We start from the raw sequence: 9309 nt of genomic DNA on the forward strand, positions 1-9309 counted from the left end.
GAGTCTCCGGGGGGCGGCAGGCAGCGCCAGGCAGCGGCAGGACCAGGAAGCGGGCCGGTGTGGGTCGTCCAGGGGCCACCAGGTAGCAGCACGCGGGCTGTCCTGGAGGCAGTGCAGCAGGGAGCCGAGGGCCTGGAAAGATAGGGCTGGGATAGGGGAAAGACCTTGCTATGACCGGAGCAGGTAACCGGGCGCCTCTACAAAGATGAGTGTGTCAAAGGCCGGGCAAGCCAGCTGCAGTGACTACACTTTGATCTTAGCCAAAAGGCCGAGAAGCAATACCGGGCCGACCTGCGGCGGAGGTGAAGCAGGCTTCAAGCACTCCGCCAACTTCCAAAAATAGGTTTAATATCGTGGGTCCATATAGAACCCGTATCAGATATTAAGCTGATAAGAACAGATACTACACTTTGATCTTAGCCAAAAGGCCGAGAAGCGATGTCTTTCACTTCACTCCATTGTACCACTGCCTTGTGGGTGCCCTGGCGACATTGGTAACCTCAGCAACAGCGTGGGCAATCTTATAAAACCCAGCCCGTCTAGAGACTCTATGCTCTCTATCTCGCGAATCAACTCGCGACGCCTCAGTCTTTCACTGTTAACGAAACGCCGTCGCGTAGAAACGAGACCCGAGCGCAAGCTTGTTCGCAAGGCAAAACCAACGAAGGCAACCTCGTAGAAAACGGAACAGGCGAGCGGAAAACACGCGCAAGGGGAATGCTTACTTCCGTCTGAATGCGACCGCTCAAGGCGGCTTTCTTTGAGGCCTTCGTTTCAAGCCCGTGCGCAAGTGTAATACACTACGCGCATTTCCCTCATTTCCTTTTATTTACCGCAAGGCCCACTGAAAGTTTTCATACGGCACAGGCCGGGACGGATTGCAACGTGTCGATTCGACCGCTAGAATTAGGTAGCGCGCCTCATGTACGAATGAAAGAGAATGAAAAAAAAAAAATAAATAAATATAGAAAAGGCTGCGCACTCCTTCCAACCGGAAACATAGAGGGCAGGAAGATCGCCATGTGGAGCACAGGTGTTGTTAAAAAAGAAAGAAAGAAAGAAAGAAATAGCGCTACCCCATCATCTTTACCGTGTGCGTGTATACACACACACGCACACATATGCACGCGCACGCACGCGCGCGCGCGCACGCACACACACACACACACACACACACACACACACACACACATACGCACACATGCTAGCATAGCTTAAGCACAGCTGGAAAGCTCAGCCTTGCGCAAGAAAAAAGGACCACGCCCTTTCGCAAGCCCCTTTGAAACTTTTAAATGAGAAACATGTGTACAGCGAGGTCGTTCGAAACTGGCGCGAAAACGCATCCGCGCCATCTGTGTGCGGAACTAGGAAAACCTACGGCCTTCGCCATACAGAAAGAAAGGTAGATGGCGCGAGCTAACGCTCCGTTGCATACTAAGAACGAGAGCTAGTGAATAATGGCAGAAACGTCTTGGGAAGAGAGAAAAAAACAACAACAACAAAAAAAAAGAAAGACACGCAAGTTGTTGGCTCGCGCAAGCATTCTATTTTACAGCGAGTAAAGAGCATAGCAACTTCTCACAAGAGCAGCAAGAAAGACAAGAAGAACGTGAGAGAGGGGGAGAAACAGGCGCGTTTCTTTGGAATGCAGAGCATGCTGCACACACTATGAAGTGCCAAAGAGACGGGGAAAGCAGATGGCGCGATTGTGTATGTCCTCAAAGCTTGAAAACAATTTCTAAACTACAAGGTGTGCCGAAGTCCGCCTACTCTCATCAGGTTGCTCCCGCCTCCAATTGCATTTAAATTAAAATTACAGTCGCCTCAGAGGCAGAGAGAGAGAGAGAGAGAGAGAAAATGTGTACACTTGCTTCGCGCAGCTGCACCCGTTCAAATTTTACAGCAACAAGAGCACTCCCGCAGGCACAAAGTCCGCTGCCGCGTCCGCCGGGGCGGAATGCACTCGCTTCCGTAAATTGTCGTGCGGCAGACTGCTGCATCGTAGCACACCTGAAACCGCGCAGACGTCAGCGATCGCCGCGAGATCGCTGCGAGCGCTAAAGTCCGAAACCACGTCCGCCGGGGCGGCGGGAGCTCGATACCCCTTCACGAAACTTCTGCGTGTACACCGCCGCACGGCCACGGCGGAGTCGCTGGCATCCTGCGCGCAGTTGCATTGCGTCGCGCCGGGAATCGTTGAAGCCCCACGCAGACGTCGGCGTCGGCCCCGACCTGGCTGCGAGCGCTCGAAGAGACCAAGTCCGAAGCCACGTGAGCCGGGGCGGTGTGAGCGCGACTAAGTCCGAGACGACGTCAGCCGGGGCGGCGTGAGCGAGACCAAGTCCGAGACTACGTCAGCCGGGGCGGCGTGAGCGAGACCAAGTCCGAGACTACGTCAGCCGGGGCGTCGACTAAGTCCGAGACGACGTCAGCCGGGGCGTCGAGCACGCCGCGGTCGCTTTTCCCACTCTTACTCGAAAAATGGCGAAGGGGCCGCGCTAGCGTGCCTTGAATCGGTGAGCGGCGGTACCGCGGCGATCGCGAGAGCTCAAATCGGCCGTGCCAAGGCCAAATATTGGCGCTCGGCTCGGCGCAGTACGCCGCCTTGTCGCACGAGTACGGCCCCGTGGAGGTCTGGTCACTTATCGCTGCTCTTATAAGGGGCCGTACCGCCCTGGCCGACGTTGTACCGTAGTGCCGTTTTCGGCTTGCGCGTGTTCGTGGTGGTGTCCGCGCACCGCTCCGCACTCGAGAATCGTGCCCACGACGACGCGAGCGCTCGGAAGAGACGCAAGTCCGAAACCACGTGAGCCGGGGCGGTGTGAGCGCGACTAAGTCCGAGACGACGTCAGCCGGGGCGGCGTGAGCGAGACTAAGTCCGAGACTACGTCAGCCGGGGCGTCGACCAAGTCCGAGACGACGTCAGCCGGGGCGTCGAGCACGCCGCGCGCGCTTTTCCCACTCTTACTCGAAAAATGGCGAAGGGGCCGCGCTAGCGTGCCTTGAATCGGTGAGCGGCGGTACCGCGGCGATCGCGAGAGCTCAAATCGGCCGTGCCAAAGCCAAATATTGGCGCTCGGCTCGGCGCAGTACGCCGCCTTGTCGCACGAGTACGGCCCCGTGGAGGTCTGGTCACTTATCGCTGCTCTTATAAGGGGCCGTACCGCCCTGGCCGACGTTGTACCGTAGTGCCGTTTTCGGCTTGCGCGTGTTCGTGGTGGTGTCCGCGCACCGCTCCGCACTCGAGAATCGTGCCCACGACGACGCGAGCGCTCGGAAGAGACGAAAGTCCGAAACCACGTGAGCCGGGGCGGTGTGAGCGCGACTAAGTCCGAGACGACGTCAGCCGGGGCGGCGTGAGCGAGACTAAGTCCGAGACTACGTCAGCCGGGGCGTCGACCAAGTCCGAGACGACGTCAGCCGGGGCGTCGAGCACGCCGCGCGCGCTTTTCCCACTCTTACTCGAAAAATGGCGAAGGGGCCGCGCTAGCGTGCCTTGAATCGGTGAGCGGCGGTACCGCGGCGATCGCGAGAGCTCAAATCGGCCGTGCCAAAGCCAAATATTGGCGCTCGGCTCGGCGCAGTACGCCGCCTTGTCGCACGAGTACGGCCCCGTGGAGGTCTGGTCACTTATCGCTGCTCTTATAAGGGGCCGTACCGCCCTGGCCGACGTTGTACCGTAGTGCCGTTTTCGGCTTGCGCGTGTTCGTGGTGGTGTCCGCGCACCGCTCCGCACTCGAGAATCGTGCCCACGACGACGCGAGCGCTCGGAAGAGACGAAAGTCCGAAACCACGTGAGCCGGGGCGGTGTGAGCGCGACTAAGTCCGAGACGACGTCAGCCGGGGCGGCGTGAGCGAGACTAAGTCCGAGACTACGTCAGCCGGGGCGACGAGCACGCCGCGCGCGCTTTTCGCACTCTTACTCGAAAAATGGCGAAGGGGCCGCGCTAGCGTGCCTTGAATCGGTGAGCGGCGGTACCGCGGCGATCGCGAGAGCTCAAATCGGCCGTGCCAAGGCCAAATATTGGCGCTCGGCTCGGCGCAGTACGCCGCCTTGTCGCACGAGTACGGCCCCGTGGAGATCTGGTCACTTATCGCTGCTCATATAAGGGGGCCGTACCGCCCTGGCCGACGTTGTACCGTAGTGCCATTTTCGGCTTGCGCGTGTTCGTGGTGGTGTCCGCGCACCGCTCCGCACTCGAGAATCGTGCCCACGACGACGCGAGCGCTCGGAAGAGACGGAAGTCCGAAACCACGTGAGCCGGGGCGGTGTGAGCGCGACTAAGTCCGAGACGACGTCAGCCGGGGCGGCGTGAGCGAGACTAAGTCCGAGACTACGTCAGCCGGGGCGACGAGCACGCCGCGCGCGCTTTTCGCACTCTTACTCGAAAAATGGCGAAGGGGCCGCGCTAGCGTGCCTTGAATCGGTGAGCGGCGGTACCGCGGCGATCGCGAGAGCTCAAATCGGCCGTGCCAAGGCCAAATATTGGCGCTCGGCTCGGCGCAGTACGCCGCCTTGTCGCACGAGTACGGCCCCGTGGAGATCTGGTCACTTATCGCTGCTCATATAAGGGGGCCGTACCGCCCTGGCCGACGTTGTACCGTAGTGCCGTTTTCGGCTTGCGCGTGTTCGTGGTGGTGTCCGCGCACCGCTCCGCACTCGAGAATCGTGCCCACGACGACGCGAGCGCTCGGAAGAGACAGAAGTCCGAAACCACCTGAGCCGGGCCGCGGCGGGAGCTCGACGCCCGTCACGCAACTTTGGCGTACAAGCCACCGCACGGCCGCGACTGAGTCGTCGCCACCGTCCGGCTGGCTGCACTATAGCACGCCGGGAACCGGGAAAGAACCGCGCAGAGGTCGTCGTTTTGCCGCGGCGTTGGCGCGAGCGCGCGAAGAGACAAAGTCCGAAACGGCGTCAGCCGGGGTGTCGAGCACGCCGCCCGCGCCGGTCGCACTCGTGCTCGGAAACGGCGAAAGGGCCGCGCTAGCGTGCGGCCCCGTAGGGGCACAGAAAGGCGATTGTTCTGGAAACCGCGCTGTCCATAGGCGAGAGATTGCCGTTCGCGCATTCGGTCGACGCGCTGCGCTTTCACGACTTCGGCATTGCGCTGCCGACGTAAGCTTTCCATCTCGCTCGCGGCGCTGCGAGGCGGCACGATTTTCGCCAAACGCTCGTCGAAAGTGGCACGAGTACGGCCCCATGGAGATTTGGGAACTTATCGCTGCTATTATATGGGGGTCCCAGAGAGCAGTCGCCCCCAAAAGCGACCTGGGTGTTTGATATGCGGCGGGCTTCGTGCCCGTCAAGCGTGTCCCCGGTATCGCTCCCGTGGATCCCACAGCTGACGTCTGCAGCCTCATCCGCTTGATGCGTTAGGGGCTGGTTGTCGGACGACGCTTTCTCCACGATATCGAGTTGTGTTCCGCATCGTCCTCGGACGAGTCAAATGCGAAAGCGCCGAAGGCGCGGGCGTGACCCGTCGCCTGGCGGCTTTGCCGTCTCGGCTACGTTGCAAGTGTCGGTCGGTCCACCTGTGCTGCGGGCTCAAGAGAAACCGCAAGCCGTGATCGAGTCGACACAACCAGTCTATCGAGAATGTTGCGTGCTTCTTGCCGCGTGGCGATACCCGGCCCTTCGGGGAGGGCGCCGTAGCGAGCTCGAACGCCGTCGTCTCGGACTGTGCAAAGTGCTACTCTTTGCAAGAACGAAGCGTGCTGGGGCGCCTGAAGGTGGCCTCGGCATCGCAAAAACGGCGTCCGGCCTGCTTGACAGGCGGGACGCGCAGTTGAACGATTACCTGGTTGATCCTGCCAGTAATCATATGCTTGTCTCAAAGATTAAGCCATGCATGTCTAAGTACATGCCGAAATAAGGCGAAACCGCGAATGGCTCATTAAATCAGTTATGGTTCCTTAGATCGTTTCTTCCTACTTGGATAACTGTGGCAATTCTAGAGCTAATACATGCAGTGAGCCTGAAGCCCTTTGGGCGACGGGTGCTTTTATTAGACCAAGATCGATCGGGTTTCGGCCCGTATTGTGTGGTGACTCTGGATAACTTTGTGCTGATCGCATGGCCACGAGCCGGCGACGTTTCTTTCAAGTGTCTGCCTTATCAACTTTCGATGGTAGGTTACTTGCTTACCATGGTTGTTACGGGTAACGGAGAATCAGGGTTCGATTCCGGAGAGGGAGCCTGAGAAACGGCTACCACATCCAAGGAAGGCAGCAGGCGCGCAAATTACCCACTCCCGGCACGGGGAGGTAGTGACGAAAAATAACAATACGGGACTCTTTTGAGGCCCCGTAATTGAAATGAGTACACTCTAAATCCTTTAACGAGGATCAATTGGAGGGCAAGTCTGGTGCCAGCAGCCGCGGTAATTCCAGCTCCAATAGCGTATACTAAAGCTGCTGCGGTTAAAAAGCTCGTAGTTGGATCTCAGTTCCAGACGAGTAGTGCATCTACCCGATGCGACGGCTCGGACTGAACATCATGCCGGTCCTTTCTTGGTGCACTTCATTGTGTGCCTCGAGAAGGCCGGTGCTTTTACTTTGAAAAAATTAGAGTGCTCAACGCAGGCGAGTCGCCTGAATAAACTTGCATGGAATAATAGAACAAGACCTCGTTTCTGTTCTGTTGGTTTTTGGAATACGAGGTAATGATTAAGAGGGACAGACGGGGGCATTCGTATTGCGGCGCTAGAGGTGAAATTCTTGGACCGTCGCAAGACGAACTACTGCGAAAGCATTTGCCAAGAATGTTTTCTTTGATCAAGAACGAAAGTCAGAGGTTCGAAGGCGATCAGATACCGCCCTAGTTCTGACCATAAACGATGCCAACCAGCGATCCGCCTGAGTTACTCAAATGACTCGGCGGGCAGCTTCCGGGAAACCAAAGTGTTTGGGTTCCGGGGGAAGTATGGTTGCAAAGCTGAAACTTAAAGGAATTGACGGAAGGGCACCACCAGGAGTGGAGCCTGCGGCTTAATTTGACTCAACACGGGAAAACTTACCCGGCCCGGACACTGGGAGGATTGACAGATTGAGAGCTCTTTCTTGATTCGGTGGATGGTGGTGCATGGCCGTTCTTAGTTGGTGGAGCGATTTGTCTGGTTAATTCCGATAACGAACGAGACTCTAGCCTATTAAATAGGTGCGGGGTTCCCAGCACCTTACAACCTTCTTAGAGGGACAAGCGGCTCCTAGCCGCACGAAACAGAGCAATAACAGGTCTGTGATGCCCTTAGATGTCCGGGGCCGCACGCGCGCTACACTGAAGGAAGCAGCGTGTCTTTATCCCTGTCTGAAAAGACTGGGTAACCCGTGGAACTTCTTTCGTGATTGGGATAGGGGCTTGCAATTGTTCCCCTTGAACGAGGAATTCCCAGTAAGCGCGAGTCATAAGCTCGCGTTGATTACGTCCCTGCCCTTTGTACACACCGCCCGTCGCTACTACCGATTGAATGATTTAGTGAGGTCTTCGGACCGATGTCCGGCGCGGCCTTTCGGTTGCGCCGGTCTGTTGGAAAGATGACCAAACTTGATCATTTAGAGGAAGTAAAAGTCGTAACAAGGTTTCCGTAGGTGAACCTGCGGAAGGATCATTACCGGATTGTTCGAGGGTGACGAGCGCCATTGTTTCTACCCCGTGTGGGTGAAGCAGCTCGCTGCGCCCGACGCTTTCCGCCGCTGGCCCCGCTTGGACGCGGGGACGGCTATACCCGAACATGCCGGGGATTGCCCGAATTTCGAAGGGCGCCCCGTGCCAAATTTGTTGCGCCCAGTGGACGCCGGCTGCAACCTTGGACGGTTGGCTTGGCCGCGCCCGCGGGTAGAAACGGCGTAACGCACACTGTTGGGTGGGCTTTCTGAAGTCCGCCTCGGCACTCTTGCGCGGAATGGGAGTAAGACGACCCGACCTGCTGCTCTTGCCCAGTACGAGGGGAACGGCGAAGCGTGCGGTCGGTCAAGGAACTGACGGTCGAGAGCTAATGCCGCTGCCGCTTAGTACACACGGAACCGTGGTGCGAGCGCTCTCCCGTCCTCCGCGGCAAACGCTGCCGAGTCTGAAAAGGCTGGCGGCTGCCGGTCGCTTCCTGCGGCGAGTGTGGAGTAACGACCCGACTTTGTTGCTGCCCAAGTACTAAAGGAACGGTGCGGCGCTCGGTCGGTCATGGAACCGGCGGTATTGAGGGTGCGGCTGCCAAGTACGGAAGGAACCGTGGCCTAAAGCACTCTCCCGTCCTCCGCGGCAAATTCCACCGCGCCCGAAAGGGCCGGAGGCTGCCGGTCGGCTCCCGCTCGTGACGCGCGAGGTGTCGAGTTCGCGGTTCAATGCGACGACGTCTGCAGGCTATTTGCCCGCCGCCGAGGGAAAGGCGGCGTTGCTGCGAAGTACCGAAGGAAACGCGGCTTTGCTACGTCGGAAGCGTTCTGCGGTTTGCGGACTTGTGCGCTTTGGGAAGGCGCCGCACGTCGAAAGAGGAAGTACGGACAGACGAGGGACTGTAATCCCGTATTCGAACGCACTTGCGGCCAGGCCCTTGCTGGCTTCGTCTTCCGCCTCAAGTAGACTTGTTGTGGCTCCGGCGCAGAGAGCCGTCCCTGGCACTGGCCGAGTGGCTTTGGAGAGCTGCGCGAGTACGCGCGCGCCAAGCTCTTGTCTTTCGTCTCGAGTAGGCTGTTGGATCAGCAGCGGTCATGCGGAAACGCGTGACCGCCGAACGAAAGAGCGAAACAGGAGTAGCGCACGCCGAAAGGCGCTCTTCGAAACCACACACAGGGAGACGCCACGTGCCTGAAACACTGGTTGTACTGTACTGAATTGAACAAACTATTTTTCACGACTCTAAGCGGTGGATCACTCGGTTCTCGGGTCGATGAAGAACGCAGCCAGCTGCGAGACTTGGTGTGAATTGCAGGACACACTGAGCACTGATTCTTTGAACGCACATTGCGGCCTTGGGTCTTCCCTTGGCTTCGTCTGTCTGAGGGTCGGATCACATATCAAGAGAGCCTTCGGCGCACAGGGAACGTGCGTCCGTCGACTCGTTTTGACCGCGTCGGCATCATGGACAGTACGTTGAGCGCTGAAGCCACGCGCCAGCAACCTCACGAGAAGGAGACGGTGGCGAGCCGTCGTGCCAAATCTTCGAAGAGACGGAAACGAGGCATTACTACTGCAGCGTGACGAGTGCGCGCCTCTGGCAAGACCGCCGCAGGATGGAGTCGGATACCTGCAGGGAAAGAGCGGTCCAAGCTCGAGGCGCGAACGTCTGTTGCCTTGTAGCGCGCACCTTTGCG

The 9309-nt window shown here is 58.4% G+C and overlaps 2 non-coding genes and 1 pseudogene across 2 annotated transcripts; 2 read left to right on the plus strand and 1 right to left on the minus strand.

The window, feature by feature from the left end:
- Positions 1–280: 280 nt before the first annotated feature.
- LOC139054037 (U2 spliceosomal RNA) lies at positions 281–440 on the minus strand (annotated as a pseudogene).
- Positions 441–5798: 5358 nt separating this feature from the next.
- Positions 5799–7613, plus strand: LOC139054038 (small subunit ribosomal RNA). Its single transcript, XR_011510982.1, has one exon. It is a non-coding gene; the product is annotated as a small subunit ribosomal RNA (ribosomal RNA).
- Positions 7614–8850: 1237 nt separating this feature from the next.
- LOC139054035 (5.8S ribosomal RNA) lies at positions 8851–9003 on the plus strand. Its single transcript, XR_011510980.1, has one exon. It is a non-coding gene; the product is annotated as a 5.8S ribosomal RNA (ribosomal RNA).
- The last annotated feature ends 306 nt before the right edge of the window (positions 9004–9309 follow it).

This window comes from Dermacentor albipictus, unplaced genomic scaffold, assembly GCF_038994185.2.
Source record: "Dermacentor albipictus isolate Rhodes 1998 colony unplaced genomic scaffold, USDA_Dalb.pri_finalv2 scaffold_536, whole genome shotgun sequence".
In the NCBI taxonomy this organism is placed as follows: Eukaryota; Metazoa; Arthropoda; class Arachnida; order Ixodida; family Ixodidae; genus Dermacentor; species Dermacentor albipictus.